This window comes from Rhagoletis pomonella, unplaced genomic scaffold, assembly GCF_013731165.1.
Source record: "Rhagoletis pomonella isolate Grant_MI unplaced genomic scaffold, Rhpom_1.0 Rhpom_scaffold_00006, whole genome shotgun sequence".
NCBI lineage: Eukaryota > Metazoa > Arthropoda > Insecta > Diptera > Tephritidae > Rhagoletis > Rhagoletis pomonella.
In genome coordinates, this window is record NW_023458560.1 from 47,699,636 (window position 1) to 47,723,478 (window position 23,843).

Genomic DNA, 23,843 nt, shown 5'->3' on the forward strand with positions numbered 1-23,843 from the left:
CTAAGTATGTTTATTTTATTCAAATACTAGCCAATGCCCGCTTGCTTTGCGGCGCCTGATAAGAACTTTTGCGTGGGCCAATGCTACTAAGCTTTATTTATTTTATTAAGTACATATGTACATACACACTAATCTTCATTCACACAAATCGCAAAAAAAAAATCAACAAAGACAATGCATTTCGCACTCGTCGACCATCACCGACCGACCGACCATCTGTCATACGCAGGCCTACCAGCACTTTCGCCGCCCATAAATTACGACAAAGCAAGCTGTGCATTAAAATGTAGGCACTCACCGCGGTTAGGCGCGCCAAGTGTATGTCTTTTGAATTTACTGAAATTATGATTTATCTTTAATGCATAATATTTTATTTATTACTTTGCTCTCATAAATAGCTGTTATAATACAGTATGCTATTATAGTAGTATATATTAATAGTAATATTTTATATACATACATAAATAAGTATAAATATTTCATTTGACACCATATGTTATAAAATTATTATTAGTAATGCATTTACGTTTAAAATTCTGCATAATCAGCTTAATTCACAAATAAATAGTTTACTTTATCTCCGCTCTTTCTTTGTAGGCAACCAAATGATGCAAATTAATCTGGTAAGTGCACTTGTATGCAATACAGCGTAAATCTCCCTTTCTCGCTCTCTCTCTCATAACTATGTTAAGTAGATATTCTGCTAAATGCTCGTTAGTCCTTTATGCATAAATGCAATGCCTTTATGTTTATTTTTATGTGCAGTAGAGGCAAAATTACAATATAATTATCACTTTAATCATTCCATTGAATCAATGGCAAATCTAGGATGAAACTTATTAATATTCATTTAGCATTTTTCTTCAAAGTCTTAGCTCTCAATTGCACTTTTAATTAGACTGAGAGTGCCTAAAAGTATGCAACTGTATAAGGTTGATCCTAATGCGATTCTTCAGATTATTACTTACTTCCATATGCACTTCTCAAACGGCTTTCAAATTACCTTATTTTAATATTTAATGCTGAGTAAATGGTCATTGATACATACCTCGATTAATCGCTGTAGGATAAATTCGTCGCATTCGGGCTGTTCACCCTTTCTGACCCTTTCTTTCTATACCTCCTCCTCTCGCTCAAAAAAAGTTAAACAGAATTGAACATTTTAGATTAAAATGTAAACGAAATTTAAAAAATTTGGTTTAAGTAGATCATAAAGAAAGCAAACGCTTAGTATATTCTTGATACAGCATTTTTCTGTGGGATTCGTAACAGAAGAATTGGAAGAAGCAGGTCGAATTGTTCTCAAGCCGCTTTGGGTATATTTTTTATGGCCACAGTAGCTTCACCACAGACACGGATGCCACGCTGCAAACAGAGACTGGTTTGTCTTGCAAAGCTAGCAGAAGGGGGACATAACGGCATGTCAGACAGGGACCAACAATTATTTGAGAGCAATCACAATGGAACCTGAAATTCCTTAAAATATTTCTATTTACAGTTAATTAGGCTTTTGCAATAACGTTAAAACGGCCAAAAGTAGCTCAGCCGGATTTTGGATAAACATTTGTAAAATAGGGTTGCCATGACATAAAAAAAATGTTTACTGAAGATGAAATTACCACTTTGTTCCTTTTTAAAATTGCTTAATCCAAGGAAGTATTTCTAACAAGATTGCCATCTATGTACGCAGTTGAAAAGAGCTTTGAAATTTTAAAAATATGATTTTTTTCAAAACAATAAAAAAAAAATCTGACGAGTTAAAGCCGGTTAAATTTTTTGGTACATAAGGAAATTTTGCGATAATTATTTTTGATAAAATTATATGTTAAATACTAATATACTGTCGACCACATGCTTGAAATTCATCCATCTACCTTTATTAGCTTACAAAAATTAAATTATTTAAAAAAGCATTTTCAATACCTATTCGTCGTTGCTAACCTAAAAATTTTATTTTTTTAATTCCGCAGAATTTTCTCTTCCATTTGGTACCTATATTTTTATTCTATATTGCACTGAATCTTTTAAATAATTTTTGGTATTAATCAGATCTTTGAAACTGCAAAGTCCTTTTAAAAAAACATCCTGACGTCAGAGCGCAAAACTAAAAACGCACTTTTACTATGTTTAGCCCACAGCTTCGTGAGTATATTGTATACTTCGTGTGTTTCGAAATTTTTTTGTTTTTGTCGTCTAGTAATTTTTTTATTGGCTTGCCACCTGTCAATATTAAAATTAATAAAATTAGTTTTGCATGAAAAAGTCTAAATTTTTGTTATTAAATAAAAATGCTTCTAAAGCTTTAAATTAAGAAATGGTTGTTGAGTTACCCTCCATAAAAAAAACAAATAGTTTACATATTAATAATAACTTAAAGTGCCAGCTACTTTCGAAACTCTAATTTAGCACGTCGTTTCACTTCTAAGGTATAAAATTATTTGGAACCAAAACTTGACTACAATTTGTATATCTTTAAAGTCTTTGGAGGACTTTGGCAGGACTCGGAAGCAACCCGATACATTCCCGTTTGTCGATAAATTTCGATAATTTTATACATATCGACGATTCGATGAATTTCAAAAATACTAAAATCCGATAGCTCACAAAAATTCGATAACTCGACTAATTTGAATAACTTTCGATAACAGTGCATTTCGAGGGCTTGTTAAATTTCGATAACTCAAAAATTTATAAATTTCGATAAAAATCGATAACGTTATATACTTCGGATACCTCTATTAATTTCAAAAACTCGGTTAATTTTGATAGCTCCATATTTTTCGAAAGCTATTGACAAGTTTCGATAACTCGTTACACTCTGGTAACACGATAAAATTCGATAAGAAGTGATAACTCTTTACACTTATACAACCTTGAAATTTAAATGCCAGAAACTTCGGGTCGACAAATTTCAGTAAATCAATAAATATCGATAATTCGAAAAGTTGAAAAAACTCGATGCATTACGACTAGTCGATAAATTTGGTAACTCTATAAATAGTGATAACTCAATAAATATCGATAGCTTGACAACGATATAAAACAACATGGAATATGTTCTCATTCTGGTAACGTAAGAAAAATATTAATTAAAATATTTTAATTTAAAATTGTTTCGACAACAGAGTTGCCACCTTTTACAAAAATTAGAAATATTTCAGAGTCAACATTTGATGTTTAAAATAGCGTATAAAACTAAACTCTTTAGCCATAAATGGTTTCGCACAGGTTGCCATTTATTCAAAAAAAAAAAATTTGTTTAACAACTTAAGAATCCACAAGTATTATTAACTATCGAAAAAACAAGTAAGTAAAAAAAAAATTAATTGTAAAATATTCGTAGCGTGGAGTTGCCACCTTTTTTAAAAAATTAAATTCGTTTAACAATTTAAGAACGTGCATACATATACTAACGAATTTGCTTGTCATAGTTCTGAGCAGGATTGCCATCTATGTATGTATAATATTTAAGAAATGTTTTTGATAACGAGTTCAATTTTGCACCTAGCAGCTCTCCCAAATAGCTGCAGAGATTTTTCAAACAAAAATTTATTATTTAAAAATGAAAACATTGCAATTTTGTAAGCTACATATGTACGCGCAATAAATGGCAAAGCCAAATTCGTAGGAATTCCTTTCCAAGCACAAGCGACTTTACAAAAATTCTGCGAAAATTTTGAAATATTTAGTCTTTGCCACATTATTTTCGTTGAAGCAAATCATTAATGCCCAAGAACTTATTTAATTTTCTTTTCTAAAAAAAATGTTCCTTGAAATTAATGCTGCCTTGAAATTGTTTGTCCACTCTAACAAAAAAGGCCAACAAATTACCATGAAATTTAGAACCAACTACTCTTTTGGTCAACTACTTAAAATATTTTTTCAAATGCTTAACCAGTGTCGCCGTACATTTTCAGACTCAAAAAGGTTAAGTGCAATTTTCGCCTCGGCTACTGTGGCCACAAAGCAAGCTGCGAGCAACGAAACTAAACAACAACAATAAGAATAAAAAAAAACAAGAATTTCGCTAAACGCGGCAAAGTGCTAGTAGTTTAAGGACATGCGACCAATTTGCACGAAAACGCACGCACGCACGCACATTTTTACGGTCGCCAAAGTGAATTGCAATATTCATGACCATAAAATAATTGCAAGTCGCCGCTTTAGCAATGAAATTGAAAATGAACTTACATTGAAATTAAACGCTACAACAACAGCAGCAATGAAATTAAAGCAAATACGCAAGCGGACAATTGCTAAGCAAGCTGCTTGGCAAGGAAAAACTCCACAACTCGGCGACAAGTTTTTGCAATTTTTCAAATATTTATTTTATTTTTTTTTTGCTTAGCATTTGACGCGTTTGCGCGCTGCCGCCGGTGACGTGTTGGTCTGCCATTCAAGCAGATTTCAAAGTCAACATTGGCAGAGCACAAAAACAATTCAGAGAAATAGCAAACTGAGAACAACAACAAAAAATCCGCCGTTGTAACCATGAAATGCAACACTCTGCTAATGGCAACCACTGCCGCTGTCGCCGTCAACGTCATCGCCACCGCCATCGCCACCGCCTAGCCGCCATACTTGGCAACAGCAAGTGCAACCACATTTTCTTACAATGTCATTTAGGCGATGCTGCTATGCTGCGGTTTTCCAAATCAAAACAACTCAGCCAACGGTGGCGGGCGAGTCAACCACACAGCTGGCCGTCAGCAGCCGGTTGCAGCTGTTGCAATGACAATTGGATGGTTTGCTGGTTGGCGGAATGAAAAAGCAAACAAAAAAACCGTAAGCGTACAAATTGATTGTTGTGCCGCAAAGTACCGTCAGTCATCGCTCGCATCAACCGCTTGTCGCTGTCGCACACGCACGCCCTCTTCTTCTACTGCCACTTCTTATATCGCCATCTTCAACTGCTTTGTTGTATTTTCCTTTGATTGTGCAGATGAGCGCTTGGCGCTTCTTTTATCGCAGCCATTCATTTGACTTCAGAATTGGAAAATCGTATTTCTTACAGTAGCCGCTTTTTTGCGGTTTGACGCACGCGCGCACGCTTGCACGCTCGGTTGGCCCAGCCAACGCCTTCTGCAATTAAACAATGCAATATTTTTCCATGCTATTTTCACAACTTTGCCATGGATGGGTATTTTTTCTTTAGTATTTTTTTTTTTTTGGTTTTATTTAATTCTTACTCTTCGTTTTGCTAAAATGTCAACGGCAACAGCAAGCGCACCACGAAGGTGTGTTCAGAACCTTCACGCTGGCATTGGTAATGCACGAAGTCGAGGTTGGCTGGGCACTTCTTGTGGTCTTTGTCAAGTACGCGCTGTACGCGATGGAGTGTTCGAGGTATGTGTACAGGGCGTATGAGTAACATTTTGAGTGGTTCGGAAGAAGAGCTCATGGGAAAAAAATTGTAATTGAAAACTTTCGACTTAGTTTATTTTTGCTTCTTACTTCCTAGCTTCCACGGAAGCAAAATTATTAATATCCGAAATTTTTCCGAAGAAACTCTAAAAACTCCGGAAAATTTTCTAAAAGACCAGAAAACCCCGGCAATCCTAAAACAATTCTGCATCCTTCTAAATTATTGCGAAGTATCTCGAGCTAGTTACCGAAAAGCGGGAAAAGTTTTGGAAGACTTTTGAAAATTTCCGTACTTATTTCGTAGGATCTGCAATAACGAACTACGAAAACAATTTCTAAAAATCTACAAAACCCTGGAAATTCTATGAAAAATGCTACAAGGTTCGAAATAACTCCGACGAAAGTCATTGGTGAGGCTAGTCCGAAGTTGGTAGCTCCGCAAAAAATTTTTGGAAAGTCGGAAAACCCCGATTATAATAGTAAAAATGCGAAACGTCTCGAAAACATCCTTCGACGTTATGCCGAAGAATCTCAAATTACTCCGAAAAAATGTCACAACGCTAGAATGTTTGAAGAAATTCCGAAATTTCCGTTGCTATTCCGAAGTTTGTCACTCCGAAAAAATTTCTAGAAGTCGAGAACACCCCTTTAACATTGTAAAAATGGAAAAGTCTTGAAAGCAGCCTTCAAATTTATCCCGAGGAGTCTCAAATTACTCCGAAAAATTTTAGCAAATTTCCAAAGCCCGAAAAATTGCCTACCTGCCAGACGCTAAATAAGTACTACTAAAAGTCTCAAAGAAACTCCGAAAAACCAACAAATCTGAAAAATTTCGAACTGCTACGAAAAAAGTCAGAAAGACTCCGAAAAGAATAAAAAAATCCATTAAGACTCCGAAATATGTGAATAAATATCGAAAAACGTGCCAAACGGCAAAAAGCCCTGAAATACTGATATTAAATTACAGTCCAGAAAAATACAGAGATTGCGGAAATTAAAAAAAAAGTCCGAAACCCCACTAAGAAATATTATGAAAACTCCTCAAAAAGTTCCGAAAAGCCCCGAAATAGTACGGAGGAGTTCTATTTCCGGGCATCTCCAAGAAAAATCAAATAAATCCGAAGTATTTAGAAATACTCCAAAATAACCGAAACATATAAAAAGATCCTGAATAGTACTGAACTTTTTCGGAACAATTGCGAAAAATCTAAAAATATAAAAGACTGCATAAAAACAGAAAAGACTCCGAAACCCCCCTGAAACAGTCCGGAAATTCTCGAGCGATTCGGGCTGCAAAGACGAAAGGAGAATCCTTCCTAATATTTTAAATGCGGAAGTGAGTTTGTTTGTTTGTTACGCTTTCACGCTTAAACTACTAAACCGAACCTCATGGAATTTTAAACAATGCTGCCACTTATTCCAACTTGAAACACAGGATATCTTTTATAGACAAGAAAGCGTGGCATCTCTGGCACAAATAGAATTTTTCATACTGCATAATTAAGGTAGTATTTGTGGTAAAGTACTGGAATCTGGAATAAAGATATATAAAATCAATTTCATTCTCATGGAGGAGGGATGCCACCAATTTAAAAAATCAAATTCAACTTGAACTAAGGGAATTACTTGAAATTTGTATTACAATATGGGTGTCAGACGAAAGCGGCTTCAAAAGGTTATAGTTTGCAAATATTTTGAAAAGGGTTGCCACCAGTTTGAAGTCAAATTCAAATTAATTATATGCAACTAGATTGTTAAGAAAAGGCTTTATTTCTAAGCTTCTTTTAGAAGGGTTGTCACCTATTTAAAAAATAAACGTTTACTTGAATTAGGGGTATTAGGTAATTGGAATATGTATGTATATCAAAGTGGTTGTCAGACGCAAGAGGTTTAATATGGTTATATGTAGTTTGAAAATATTTTGAATAGGGTTTTCTACTGTTTGAAAAGTCGAAGTTAATTACATTATACACAAGTTACAATGTAAAACCCAAGAATATTATTATATCTGTTAATTGGAAAAGTATTTTGCTTTTGCTGTAAATATTCTCGAAAAAGCATATATGTACATTAGGGCGGGTAAATTTGTATGGGAGATTTTTGGACTATGCGCGTAATTCTATGTGGCTCTAAAATCAATTTGAAGTTTGCCAAATTGCTAAAAAAGGTTTCTTCGCATTTTGCTGTAGAGTGGTAAAGATGTGCTTAAATTTTGTATGAAACATGCTATAAAGGTGTTTTTGGTATGAAGAATCTATTTCTGCACTTATCTTTTCTTAAAATTTCCATCAGGGGGCGTTTAGACCCATGGTTTCTTCGGCAAATTTGCTTAGAATTACACGTAGATTTCTCCTAAGCCATACGTGCATAGTCGAAAAAAATTTACCCGCGCTAATGTACATACATATGTACATACATAAATATATGTATGAGCATTTTTTTCTTCAGAGCTGCAAACTTATTTAAGAAATTTTGATAGAAGAAAATTTCTTTTCCATTTTTTACACAACTAATTTTAAAAAGTCATTTGTTGTAGACCATATTAAGTTGTTGCTAGACTAGACAAGAATTTTTTAGTATACTATGTATATATATCTAGTTGTATAGAAACTCATTGGAAGCTACTCCTTTTGGAACTAGTTTTTAAGTTGTTGTAGAAAAATAACGATATTTGATAACTGGCATGCGAACAGAAAGTTTATCTAAAATCCACTTTAGCCAGACACTCTTCACTGTCTCATGCCAGATATATGAAATACATCCAAAGCTAGACGGAGCTTATTTATTTACAGTGAACGCACGCAAATGACACAATCGTTTCGGAATCGAAATGCAGCATTGAATACTCCGGCTGATTTTTTTTTTTTTTTTTTTTACGATATATGAAAGGGGTGCTGCCGAGCAGGGGATGCACTGCAACGAATATGGCGACTATGGCAGTGGCCACATATTTGGTAAACGCCAATTGCGCGTACTCAACTGAAGTTAAGTTGTTGAATACTAAATTGCTGCTGCTGCTAGAAAATAGTCGAGTGATTCACCAAGCCGAAAGCGAAATAAAATCACAGCACACGCACTTAGAGCTAAGCAGAGTCAGATAGAGATGAAATAAAAACCGAAATTTTTTTTAAGTGCAAATAGCTGCGAAAGTGCGTTTGTATGTACATATGTATGTTTGTATGCATTAGCAAACATACATACGTTTTGTACATTTGTAGTTTTACATTTATCGTCATTATGTGGAGCTTAAAAAATGCAAAAACGCCTCAGGGACAAGGTTGACATGCATCGATTTGCTGCGATTTGCTGCGATTTGTGATTGTTGGTTCTCAATTAATACATAGTTAGTTGTTGTTGTTGTTGTAACGATTGACTTTTGCACACAACACAGCAACACACAAAGAATTTCACACTGCATCACAGTTGCGCTGTGGCGGCAACAGCGCCAGCCAGCGGTAGCGGCTGTTCTTGAACTAAATAATTTTCACAAAATAGGCGACGGCGCAGTGGTGGCGGCAATTTATTAGAGCAACTAGTTCCATAGAGCTTGCGCCACATACATACATATATATCGGTTGTACTATTTAGCGCAGCATAGCCAAGGAGGACAGCTGGCGGCAGGCATGCAGGCATAGCCGTCGGGCCGTCAATGCGAGCTGCGCCTCCAGTCGCACGAAATTGCAAATACATTCTTTCAAATACATATTTTTATTAAGCCACTGACACTGATTCTAATTGTTCTTGATATTCGCTATATTTACATATGATGATGCTTGCGTTAATCGTTCACTCGAAATTAATAGCAAATGCCAGTCAATGGTGCGCCCGCAAAAATGCATTTGCAGATGCAAGCGGCTTGGTTTGCAATTCTGTACGCACTGCGTTCATGTGTATGCAATGCATTTGTTTTTGTTTTTCGTTTGTTTTTCGTTTGTTTATTGATTTGTGCATCTAATAAACAATTTATAAATTCATATTGATTTGCTATGCCTATGGCAGCAGTGGCAGCAACTCACAGACAACAGCCATCACCTTCACATTAAGCAGAGGCCAGCCAGTCAGAAAAAGCGAGTGAGTGGCTTAAGTGCATATATGTATGTACATATATATATATATATATGTTAGGGCGGGTCAATTTGTATGGATAGATTTTTTTCGACATTGTTCCTAGCATATTCGGATTCTTCATAAAATTATAAGAAAAAAATTCCTCCAGACCATAGCTCTAAAGTCAATTTCGAGCCTGCGCATTTTTAAAAGAAGATATCTTATATATAAAATTGGATTGCTGTCCGTTAGCCTCGCTAAGACTTGAAAACAGCTTGACCGATTTGAATATTTTTATTTTTTTTGGTTTGTTTTTTATAATATCCGGATTGTTAAAACCAGAAAAAATAGAGAGTTGCCACCTGTTTAAAAATCCCAATATAAGTAAATTAATTACATAAATTAGATATTGCAATATGGGTGTCAAAAGAAAGAGGTTATGAAGGCTTACAGGCAAAAATATTTTGCCACCTGTTTCAAAATTTAGTTAAATAAAATTGATAAGATAAATTAAATATTGCAATATGGGTATCAAATTAAAAGGCTTTAAGAAGGCTTACTACTGAAAATATTTTTGAGTCGAGTTGCCACCAATTTCGAAAATTTAATTCAATTAAGTTAATAAGTATGTATTATAATATAGGTGTCGAGCGAAAAGTATTTGAAAAATTATTGATTAAGAAATATTTTCTATAGGCCTGCCACCTACCTGAGCGGTAAAAACTAAAAGCCATACTCGCAAATATTGTTCAAAACTTTTGAGGCTCGCATCAATGTGGAATACTGTAACTCCGTCAAGATAGTGTTTACTGATGGCAAACAAAGTACTATTATGTTTGGCAATGATATCACCCCATCGAACAATGCACTCAGCCTCGATATAAAAAGAGAACAAAAGCCGAAGTATTAGCCGAAGCAGTTCATACAAATGTTCCACAATTGAACTAACAAAAAAATATGGCCTACGACTCTTTTATAGGAGCTGTGGACACTGGAGTAAAATTTGAACAAAAAAACAAAACCAACTTCAATTCTCATATACAAATTTAAAAATACCGTTATTTTCTTCATGGCCCAATTATCGGATCTACACTCAATTAGTAGGAGACTATCTCTGAGGAACCACCTTTCCTTTCAAAAAGAATTATAGAAAACGGATAACGTAGTACAAAGTTACGCGGTAACATACATAAAAACATATTCCGACGAATTGATAAAATATGCAGATTAATATTTAATAAAGTGTTACGGATATATTTTTTTAATACAAACCTGTGCTTGGGAGCTTATTGATACGAAAAATTAATTTCTGATATCTATTTTTTATTTAAAGAACGGCAAGATTGCACTACAAAGCAAATTACATGTTTTTTACTATTGTAACGGGAGAAGTTACTGTATGTATTTTTTTATATGTACAGTGTCGAACAAAAGTTTTGGCACAGTAGATTTTCGCATTACATATAAGCAAAATTTTTAATTTATTTCCGATAATTTTTTATAAAAACATAGTTCATACTACACTAAAACACATAAAAAGCAAATGTGTAAACTTTGTGAAAAACTCGGAAAATTCAATAAATCTGCATACTAATTTGCAATTTTATATTCAGATTTTCAAGCAACTTCAAACCTGCACTTTGATGAACTAAAATTGAATGGATTATTAAACTGCATACTTGGAATTTTTCTAAAAAATACTTTGCCTATATTGCGTAAAATTTACTGTGCCAATACTTTTGTTCGTTACAGTAAGTTTAAGGGTTTATTTACCCTTAACTTTAAAAAACGAAAAAAAAATTTACAATATTTTAAAATTATTTTTCGAATCATAATTTTTTTTATGATTAACAATGTATTTATATTTTTTTTGGTTTTAGATCCTTTTTGCTTTCAACACGAGGTATCTTTTTTCTAGTTTCTATTGTCATAGCCATAACTCCCTCTCTATTTTTATCAATCAATTTTATAATTTTTTTTCGGCATTTTTCCTAATTACAAGTAGAGCTTTATAAAACTTTTATAACACCAAATGTTTATCAAGCTTGGGATTTTATGTTATCCGGGCTGGCTTATTAATTTAGCCAGAGAATGTGTTTTCTTTATTAAGTTTACCCAGTTACCCATTTTAAACTGCTACCTGTACTGTATCTGCGGTTAAAACTTGGTAAATTTTTATTTAAAATTTTCGGTAAGGAATAAGCGAGTGGATGAAAAATATATAAACCGTAAGAACGGCCCATATATATGTATATCAAAGAATACACACATGCGACGACTCTAGCCATTGTGTGTCACTCCTTTAAATTATAGTTATTTTTTTCTTATTGTATTAAAAAAATAACGTTCGTAACACTTTAGTAAATATTAATCCGTATATTAACTGAGTATATATTAAAGACTAGAAGATGACCCGGTGAACTTCATATCATCTATAATTTATTTGAATTTAATTTTGATCAATTATAACAAATCTTCAAAATGCAATACAATGAGATCACTAATACTGCCTGCTATTATAGCTGATAAAAGATTCCACACCTATAAGATGTGCCACGCCCCTTTTTACAAACTCATTTATATACATATGTATATCTTTCCATAAGCACCTACCATAGGTATCTGTGCATTTCAAATTTCGAGTTCATGTGACTATAATTCCGAAGTTAGAGCTGATTAAAAATTTTCACTATGGGAGGTATCCCTCATCCCCCTCCCCCCCCTTGGCGAGTTTCAATTTTTTTACCCTATTATAGGTCCAGGAGTCATGGCAATACTTTGGCAAAATTTTATTCGATTCGGTACATCCGTTCAGGCTGCAACCTGGTGCATACACACATACATACTTCCACAAATATATAGTAGATTTGCTTTGAAGCGCCATCTTACGGTTCTTTAAATTAAAAATAGATATCAGAAATTAATTTTTCGTATCACAAAACTCCCGAGCACAACTCTTTATTCCAAAAAAAAAATATTCCTAACACTTTAGTAAATATTAATCTGATTATGGACTTAGTATTAATTAAAAATATTTTCTTTTAAAATTGCGCAGGCTCGAAATTGATTTTAGAGCTATGGTCTAAAGGGCTTTTTTTCTTAGAATTTTATGTAGAATACGAATCTGCTAGGAACGATGTCGAAAAAAAAATTGACCTGCCCTAATATATGTATAATGCATATAAATGATCATTTGAATTATGGAAATGTGCAAGTGGCGAGTAAAATAACAACAAACATAAAAATTGAAATTGTGAAAAATGTGACTTTAAACAAAGCTTTTGCTTTGCATTTTAAGGCCAAGGCATTTTGCTTGCCAACACGCTTCTCAGCCTTCTAAATATTGTTTGTTGCATCACTAAAAGCCGGCTATGGCTAAGTAATAAGCGGCGTACTTTATAGCAGTTTGGGGGTGCACAGAAAGTGATAGATGCTTATTAGTTATGCTTATTGCGTATGCCTAGTGCAAAATGAGTCAAGCGACAGTTGCTGCTGATGTGTTTGAAGGGGTGTTCTGTTTCACGAAAAAAAAGCAAAAAAAAAAAGTATCGAAACGGCAACCGCAAGTCACCTGTTTGAAGGCAAGTTAAGCGAAAATATGAGTCAAATGTGAGTGACGAATATGAATCATTGCTATGCAGTTATATTTGGTTTTGTGGTTTGCATAGCAGGTGTGGTGGCTTAGTTAGGTCTTTTTAAGCTCGGAAGCATATGAAAAGGGTTGAATTTTTTTAATTAACAATATTGGCTATACATACATGCAAGTTTTTGTCAACACGAAAGTATCAAAGTGAAAGCTTTATTCTTCAAGTGAAAGCTTTATTCCTCAAGTGAAAGCTTTATTCCTCAAATGAAAGTTGTACTCACACTGGCCTAAGAGCAGACTTTTAAAGTATAATTTGTATGCTCTTTTTGTAAGCTGCTGACCTCAACGAACAAAAAAAAAATAGTTTAATCACAGCAATTTGAGTTCGTTCGAATTTATGAGAATAAATTTAAAAAATGAAACGTTTCTGCATTTTTCAGAGTCGGGATTTTTCGGATTTCTTTCGGAATTAACCAAATTTTATCGGAGTTATTCGGGATTTTTCAAACATGTTTCGAAAATTTCCCACAATGACTCATAATTTTTCGGACTTATTTTTAAATTTTCCTCATTTTGGGGGTTTTCGATCGGGTCGTTGTAGATTTTCGGATTTTTGTTTTTGGAATTTTCGTGCGTTCGGAATTTTTTTTCGGTTTTTTCGGACTAGTTTATTATGATTTGGTAATTTGGGAATTTTTTTGGTAATTTTGGAAATTTCGTACTTTTAGATTTTTCGGAATTATTTCGGTAATTTTCGGTAAAGAGTTTTAAAGTTCAACGACACATACATATGTATAGGCATATGTATGTATGTAAATATTTGTGTCGTAATTCTGCTTTCATGATGGAGTTTTTCGGATACGCCCGAGAACTTCCGAAGCTAGTATGGAGTTTTGGACCATCTTTCAAAAATTTTCTAAATTTTTCGCAATTTTTAAGTACTTGGAAATATTTCGCAAATATTCGTGGGGCTTCGAGTCTTTTCGGGTCTTCCTAAATTTTTAGCAAGTATTCGTAGTTTTTAGGGATAGTCGCAATTTCGACGGAGTTATTCGAGAATCTTTTGAATTATTTCAATAATTTTTTCAATCGGTAATTTTCGGATTTTTTTTTTTTTTTTTTTTGAATTCTCAAGATCGTACTCCAGTCAAAACCAAAAGTTCCCGCTTAGCCAGCCTTCTTTTTAATTCACCCACCGAACGCTAGGTCAACCCATGAGATCAGAAACAGTCCACAGGAACTCCTTAACCATCAGTAAGAATTTTCTGGTGTATTTTCTTTATATATGGGACTGAAATAGAGGCAGGACAATCGATGAGAATTTTGTTGGCATCTATGCTGACGAGTCCAAAGAAGACTGCGGTGTGGCTATATTCTCTAAAATTCTGGATAGATTATCTTCTCCCGGTACAAGATACAAGTAAAAAGATGTTTGAAGTGAGTTATGCCACTTTCAAAATAAATGGCTCATTGACTGCCTTGAAAAGCTTCTCCATAAGAGGCATACATTTCTTAGAAGTCGAAACATGCTTATATATCATATATGTACATGCACATACATACATATAATACTACGTTTCAGCCACTTATGATAAGCCCCAAGTGCAAATTCATTCATATAACTTATTGATCATATCTACATACATATGTATTACATTTAATTTCATATCTTTAATGTCTTAAAACGATACTTTGAGACTCGAACAGACTCCAGGCTCTGAATAAACACTCAGCACTTCAAGTGTGTTTATCTCCCTCAGTTAAGTATATTACGTAAATAAATAAATATGTTATCTATACTCGTATACATAAATATCTACGCAAGTTGCAAGTTTAGCAAACTTGTTATTCTTATTTTTATGTTTATTTTTATTTTTATTTTGTTGAGATCTGCAATTGAAATCTTGTCAGTGGCATGACTTGCTCTGCTGCCTGGCTGCGCTGCTGCAACATAATTGACATGAATTTATGTTGGCTGATGGTGGTAGCAATTTTACTGTCAACGGCGATTATTTAAACGATAAAAAATTACGTAAAAATGGGGCACAGTGTAAATATTTAATATCTCAAATATTTATTGCAAGTAAGCAATTTAACTAAAAGTAGTGTCGAATTATTTTAAAAGGTCTGCAACTATGTAGATATTGTTCAATGTTACTAAAAAAATTGCATCTACCTTGAAGCTATTAATAGTTTAGATGTAGTTTAGGTGTGATTAGAGAAATGAACTACTGTACGGTTGGACCCAGGTTGGAGGTCAGCTCGGTACAGCTAACAAATGTGAAAGAAAATATGCTAGGATCTACCGCCTGCCGAAAAGCAATGTCACACCTTCGAGTATATACTATATATATTTTTTTACTATATATATTTTTACTGCGAAAAAGCTTCCTGTTTTAGGGAGCGTAAAATTTGTATAACTGGCGCTAATAGTACAAAAAAAAATACAATTAAAAAATGGTAAACAATATTCCTATAATATTCCTATGAAAAAGAGGTCTTGTATATGTAGACTGATTGAGTCGGTGTATTTCGAATATCGAATAAACCGGATTTTTTATCGAACAAACCGTTTTTTTTTTTCATTTCATAGAAATCTTGATCTCTCAATAAAAGTTTTGAAATTTTCGAAGATTTCAAGGTTTTTTCCAGTTTAAGAAAAATCCCCAGGTTATTTGGGGATGAACAATATCTATATCATACTTCATTCCAATAAATTAATGTTAAATTGACAAATTTCAGTAATTCAATAAATATCGATAACTCGATAAGTTGAAGGAACTCGATGCATTATGATAACGCAATAAATTTCGTTAAGTCTATAATATGGTAATTCAATAATAAATATCGATATCTTGATAAATTTCATTGACTCGGCAAATTTCGAGAATGCCATAAATTTTTATAGCTCCATAACTATATAAGTAAATTTAGAAAATTATTTTTCTGTGTCTATAATCTTCAACCACTCAATGAACCTTAATCAATTTGAATAATTCGATCCCTTGCGATAACTCAATAAACTTAGATAACTCGATACATTTCGATAACTATAAAATTCGATCATTCGATAACTAAAGTTTGTATGACTGAATTTATTTCGATTCCTGTCGAAAAATGCAATAAATTTCCTTACCCTTCCAGTTAGCCCTTTTTCGTATGTTATTTTTTTCGTCTTTATCTTCAACTTTGGCTTCACTTTTTTGTCTTAATCATTTTTATCATTTATTTCTCCATCATCACATTTATATTTATTATAAAGTTTAATTTCAATTGCGAAGTAAAACAAAATGCGAAAACAACTCAAATTGAACAGGTGCAACAACAACAATACACAAATACTGTAATTTTTAAACGATGATTTTGGCCACAATTTAGAACCAGTTTTGAAACAATACAAGATTTCCAAAAAAAAAAAATACCTTTCCCATGGTGTTCTTGTGTTTGCAATCGGTTTGGTAGAATCGCCAAACGAATGGTGAGTTTTAAAGGGCAAAAGGACAGCGCATGTAAGCTTCAAATAGTAATCAATTTAGTCAAGGAAGCGGAGAGGTACTCAGAAAAGTAGTAGGTCGGATAAATATAGAATAACGTTCACTTCTTAGTGTGGTAAGATAATTTATCTGAAAAGCAAAGCGCTTTTAATTTGTTTATTATTCTTAAAAAAGCGCAAGTAACCACCAGCCGTGCCAGAGCACACAATTCAAACTTTGAATAAACTAAACGAAGATAAAAAAGAATTCTAAATAATTGCGACAATTGTGGCTTACGAAAACCCAGGGACAGAATAATATTTTCATAAGCATTAGTAAACAAAATGACTCACACACGCCAACTGTGGGGGGCACCTGACTTGCTGGAGGAGTATACAGAAAAACGATTGATGGATGACAAGTGCTACAATGAGTAAACAGCATAAAAGTAAGCACACAAAAAAAAAAGAGTTTGCAACCAAACAAAGACCGCAAGTGTTCTATAATAAATCAACAAATGGGTAATTACCTACCAGCAGGAAAAAAGGAAATAATAAACATTTGAGATGAAGCGTGTCACCAACATCAGCGCCACTGCTGCTGCCATCACTCACAAACGGCAACAGCAATCATTGCCTATTTTTGGTAAGGTTTGCGAAGAAAAATAAGTTTTCTAAAGTTAAGCAAAAAACAAAAAAAACTTATTTATTTTTGTCTTTCTTTGGCCACAACTGGCATGGCTGACTGGCGGACGCATGTTATTGCATACGTTTGTGTGAGTGTGTGGCACAGTTATTATATAAATAAGTAGATCTGACGCAAAATGTCTGCCTGCCAAACCAGCGACGACAATAACGCCATATGTGGTACTAATGCGCTATGAAAAGTGAGATTAATTTCACAAAAAGAAAAATCCAAAAAAAAACACAAGAAAATTGCGAAAAATTAAAACTGTAACAAAAAGAAAAACTGTGCAAAACAAATATACGTACATTGAAGAAATAAGGCTATACGTTATTCTAGCAGCAGCAGCAGCAGCAAAAAAAAACACGCAGCTTGGCCTTCGGCGCACTAAAATAGGTTAAATAGCCGTCGCGCGGCGTTGTTGCTCGCCTTTATGCAGGCAGCTAGCCTTTGCTGCACCGCTCTGCTCTGCTCTGCTCTGCTCTGCTCTGCTCTGCTCTGCTCACGTTGCTTTGTCCTCTGTGGTCGCTGTTGCTGCTGCTGTGCCGCCAGCTAGCCAGCCAACCAGCCATGCCAAGTGTGCGCTAGTTTCCATTGTCGCTTTTTGGTTTATTTCTCGCTTTTCAATGCAACTTTGCGCAGCAACATCCAAAATGACCTCATGCTGTGCGTAATTATATTACAAACATACATACATACATACATACGTGCGTACATGTGTACTTATATATGTACAAACTAATATTCATGCTTGTTGCACTAATTGTAAAGTGTTTGTTTCTATATGTTTTTGTTCTGATCAGTAATCGGTAATCGACGCGATTCTAAGTACATATGTATGTAGCAGTGTGCTGCTGCGCTATTTCGCTCTACGTTGCGCTATTCTGCTTTTCAAACCTAATCAATTATGAGCTCTGCGCGAGTTGGAGAGCAGCGGGCGGGGGAGAAAAAGCAATGGTTTGATTGCGAGTTGCTCAAATAGCAAAATTTTAGAAATAAGTTTTATTTTCTGTAAACGAAATTTGGTTCAAAATTTTAAGCGAATTTAAAATACAAATTAAAGCTAGTTTTTTGTTTTTAATTTTTTACATACATTTTCCCAAAAAAAATCCAAATTTTTGTTTTACTTTTAGTATTGCTTTAATCCAAAAACATCGAACTTTTTTTCTTGTAATAGATTTTAATTTTTAATTATATTAAAAAAGATTTTTATAAATTAAAAATTATTTTAAAAATAATTTTTATTTAAAAAATTATCTATGCATTACACATGTTTTTCTAAAAAAAAAAAATTTTTTTTGTTTTTACAATATTGCTTTAAGGCGTAAGGACATCAAACTTTTTTTAGTTATAATAGATTTCAATTTTTAATTATTTAAAAAAAATCTATGGATAAAAAATTGTTTCAAACATTTTTTTCATATAAAAAAATTTTATATTTTATATAAAACATTTTATCGATTTATTAATATTTGTTTTTTTTCCCCTATAACCTTTATACATATTTTGTATCGATGTTTCGATGCATCGGAAAAATTAATATCGATGCTAAAATACATCGCCAGAAAAACATCGATATGTCGATGGTTTCCGATGTTTCAAAAGTTGTTAGGTTGTAGTCACATTAAAAGGAAAATTTAATACTTTTCAATTCAAACTCTCTGCAATTCAATTAGAAATATACTTACATATGGATGTATTTCCCTGTATTTATTTACCACTCCTTTACCCTTCCTATAAATAGAATAGCAATGCATGCCGTCGTAAGTTCGATGAGCCTAAAGTTCCAGGGCCCAATTTCGGTGAAATTTCAACGGGATCCCGGTCCTTGCTTAATGACTAAGTAAGCATTTTTAATATCGAAAGATAAGAGTAAACTCGGAATTTCTGAATGTTCCTCAAAAGAATAAGTAATAAAATTCATGGCCAGTCAAACAATTTTGGGAGCATAAGTCGATGTTAAAACATCGCTGAAACTGGCATCGATGTATCGTCAATTTAGCGATTTTAGGAAATTATAAACATCGATGGCAAACATCGAATTTTGAACCGATATTATCGAGGTTTCAAAAATATCGATGCATCGTTTGCATCCCTAGACGTGGCGTCTGTGACCTGAGCCCCAGGCTAGACATTGAAGAAACTTTACTGACGGCGTCAAAACTGATAACTCGTCAGTCTATATCGAAGGTAATGACCATTTGATTAGATAGGTTTAATATCAGGGCAAAACAGATGTTACCGTCAATCCCAAAACGTATAGCCAGCTATTTGCTTTCATTGAGCAGATGCGACTGCAGTAAACTTGTGGCATTTCTGCATGGCCAACCCAAACATGTCCATTCAACAAATACCAAATTCGATTTTTTCTGGCAAAAAAGATATATCCAGAACTGCACAAAAAAGTTACTTCAAAAAAGATTAACAATGAAATGCATACAACACAATTAAATCAGTGTCATAACAAACAGATGACAACAACAAAAACGACAAAAGTTGAATTCAAAAAAATCGTAAAAGCTCCATCACATGTTGCACATACAGCTATAAAAAATAAGCAAACCAACGCAGACATTCAAAGCAGCCACAGAAAATAAACATTCAGGTTACAATGGATACAACACGCCTCTACAATAACAACGTATAGCTATCCAACGAGATATCGCTCAAAATCAATTTGCTAAATTATAAAAATTGGTCATGTGAACGAAAGCTCAAAAAAAAATTTTATTCAAAAAATAAGCGAGTCCAAGTTGCAACGAGTTAAACGCATTTTGTTTTGAATGTTTGGTTTGCGAGCTTTTGCTGTCGTCGCTTGTTGTTATCACACATATTAAATTGTTATGGCGCAAAGTTTTAAGCTCTCCACTAAATAAAAAAATTTTCTCGATTCTTTTTCTGAGATTTTCAATTTAATCTCGTATTTTTAACACTTCACAGGAATAAACGCTCGCTGCCTGCAAATAAATAAAAATATTGGCTTAGCCATTGCTGAGGCTGAGGTCAACTTATCATACACATACATATGTATGTATGTATATATTGAGTGCTTGTTTAAATACATTTATTTTTTTAAGTTTATATAATTGTATTTATTTATGTATTCATACATATGTACATACATATACTATGGTTGCATTGTTATCGCCCACAGCTTGATCGCGTTTTGCTTTCGCAGCCTGTATTTAGCTTGTTGGCAATTATGTACATAAATATTATTTATGTATGTACATACATATGTATATAAGTACATATGTATTGTATGTATGTATTGTATTTATCATTGCCAGCAATGTCTACAGCCTGTCTGCTTGAAAAAGTGTGTCACACACTTGACTTGAGGCTTTTTCATGACTAACTAAGATACAAAAAATGTATAAAATTATAAAAATATGTATTATGTATACACATACATGCGAGTATGTACCTAAAAACATATACGTACATATGTACTACAGTTGGTATCACTCCAGTGCAGAAATGGGTTGCATAATTATTATTTATAATGAAAATATTATTTTCTAAGCTCTGTCCTATGGTAGTGGTATGCTTATGAAATGCCTTAAAAAATCAGAACTTAATTATGACTATTTAATCTGATTAATCACAACTTTGAATAATATATTTAAATTGTCAAATTATTAATAAGCCAGCTGTGTGTGAAATAAGAGAGCGATTAAAAAAAATGATAAAAAAATTATTTAAAAAAAATTTAAGACAAGTGGTTGATAAAAAACGAAAAATCGATCCCCGCACTAGCTAACGACTAAATTTTGTGTGGAGTTATTTATTTCTATTTCAATAATATATCGTCATCCCTATGCCAGAAGCATGAATGTGCAAATTTATCAGTTTTGCGTTATTGGGTTGACTTGTTTAACCTTTGGATGTTCTAGTTATACCAAAACACCCGAAATACCATGCGTACACGGAAACTACATATTTTATAATTTCAATTGCATGAATGTACAGTTAAGTAAGTGTCGTAAAAAAAAAAACACTTTCAAACTTGATTTCCCAAAATTTTCATTTTTACGCATTCATGTTTCTGGCATACAGGCGACGATATGTACGTTCTGAATATGGATCAAATCGGACCACAAATACGGGTTTTTCAAAAATCTCGGCGCATCTGCGCCACCTAGCGGATTAATTCATCCTTCATATTGCATTGCCATAAATAAATAATAAATGTACCTAAACGCTCAGGAATTTTTTCTAAAAATCAGGATATGTGCATTGTTTTATATTCACTTGAATAGGCACATTTTTTTTTTTTTCTTTGACAAAATTTCGATTTTTTTTGAATACACTTGTAAGTAACGAAATATCGTTAACATTTAAAAGACAACACCAGCATATAGTTGTAGTTCAGAAATAAAAAAACATGTATGATTTATATCACTGGTCCTCTGAAATAATGCCACAACTCAAAATTCAGAAAAAAAAACACCTTACTACTGTTTAGCGTCTGCTGTCTCTAATCCTGGTATAATCCATGTCTTATCCTTACTAGTTACTTAAGTAATCATTGATGCTTACTTTAGTAAGGATTGGGGAAGGATTAGGCCAGTCTATTTACCATATTTAAGATAGCTTTGATTTTTTTTTTAAATCCTGTACCGCAGACTTTTTTAGCATATATTTGTATTAAACAAAGTGTCCTGAATATTAATAAAATTAATAGCGAAATTATAAGTAAACATACTGACATTTTTAATTAAAACTACTACACCCAGAAAAAAGTTAGCTAAAAATATTTCCCTCAACACTTGATATGGTAACTTTAACTAAATAGGGTAACTATAACCAAATTTTGTCTTGAGATAAATGTATTTAGCTGACATTTTTCTGGGTGTAGTTCGACAAAATGAAAATTATGATAATGTTGCGGTGTGTTCATTCCTTATTGCACTAGATGTAAGCTAGTTAGATATTTTTCCGTAAGAGTCTTTATAAGAAACGATTATTTCTTTTCTGATTTAAGTTAAGCGGAACGAACTACCTTTCCTGTTATGTTATGTAACACAATACAGTGTGATCTCTTGCAAACGGCTTAAACCTGAACAATGGTATACCTACCGTTCCGGAAGGATGTGGATGGTCATTTTCACTTACTAAATATTCCAATGAAATGATAAGATCCGCGACATTTAGTAAAAGGTTTTTGCTTGTTTATGTGTGAGACTTGTTACCTCTCTCTAGGCCTTTGATGGCGTCTTAGTGCCGCCTCCTGAAGTGCCAACACCACTTCACCCTGCAATACTCCGCAGTGACGAGTAAATGTTTCTAGCATCAGTTAAGGGAAGATTTGATTGATGTATGGATTGAGGCTCCATCGCTTAGTGAGCCGGTCTCTTTTAATCTAATTTCTGAGCGCTGTTGAATTCATGAGTAAAGGCTGCCATTACTAAGACTTCATCGAGTGTAATTGGATATACGATTGCCGTATATCTATATGCAGTGTATAATCCTTGGAGGAATCCGCACAATGCAGCTATTGCTTCTTTGCAAATAAGAGTTTCCGTTGAGGCTTTCTTAAAGCTTGCCACTGTGTTCGCATGCCACAGCAGCTTGCTGTCGTGAATTACTCTAAAGTTCTTGACTGTGTTTTCTAAAAATAGGTTAGTACTGTCTAGTTTTGGTTGGCGGTACGAGAGGCCTAATAAAACGAACTAACTCAGTATTAGCTGGGTTCACTACTAAGGCAGAGAGTTATCTATTATTCGAGTACTTAGTTCAACATAAAGAAACTATGATCACAAAATATTAAGATTACTATTTTTCTTCTTGATTCAGATGCTAATTTAAAAGAGATGTTTAAATAGAATATCGCCTAAAGCTTTAACTGACAAAAATTTTTGGTATTTAATTCGTCCAGTGAACATAAAAGATTGGTCTAAACATGGAAGTATATGTACATATGTATGTATATTTATTTTTACAATGCCACCCTCCTGCAGCAGCAATCCTCCACCATTTTTACACATTAGATCCCACAAAAAAGCACTTGCAGCTAAATGACTTAGTCACAAAGCGTGAACACTAATCCTTAGAGCCAGCCAGCTATCATTTTCAACAACATTACTTTGCACATTCAGTGCACACAGAGCAAAGCACATAAAAAGACAACAACAAAAAAAAAAAACCTGAACAAGAAGAAGCAGTTAGCAACAAGAAAAAAGAAATGTCATAAATGCTATGGCTTTGTATTTATACGCTTGTCAGTGATGCGAGTGGCGGTAAAAATTTTCCATTTGAAAACATTTTCAATTGAAGTGAGCAAGTTGAGAGTGGCTTAAGAGCCACTGATGTGATGTGATGTGATGTGTTGTAGCGCAGCGCTTTTGCTTCTGCCTGTGCTTCTACTTCTACTTTTTATTGTGCATTCGCAGTTCATCATCTGTTTTATGCGCGAATTCATACATACGTACATATGCATGTGTTTGTGTGTGGTGCTTTTTTATTTTCACGGTGAAATGTGTCTTTTTTTTTAAATACATACTTAGCTGTACTTAGTGCATAAAAAATGCAGTATTTAATAATATAAAATTCTGCTTTTAGTAAAATTATGTGGTTGTGATTTTTTCTGTGTGCTTTTAGGGCCGTTGTACATGGCGTATGAGTGACTTAATTTAAATGCAGACATGCAAAATATGTATTGTAATTGGCATATGAAAATTACACCT

General features: G+C 33.6%; 1 protein-coding gene across 1 annotated transcript in view; it reads left to right on the plus strand.

The window, feature by feature from the left end:
* The window catches only part of LOC118740854, a gene marked incomplete at its 3' end in the record, with an annotated part of 173,507 nt that overhangs the window by 103,618 nt on the left and 46,046 nt on the right, over positions 1–23,843 (plus strand). Inside the window, 1 exon segment of the mRNA XM_036472578.1 lies at positions 598–623.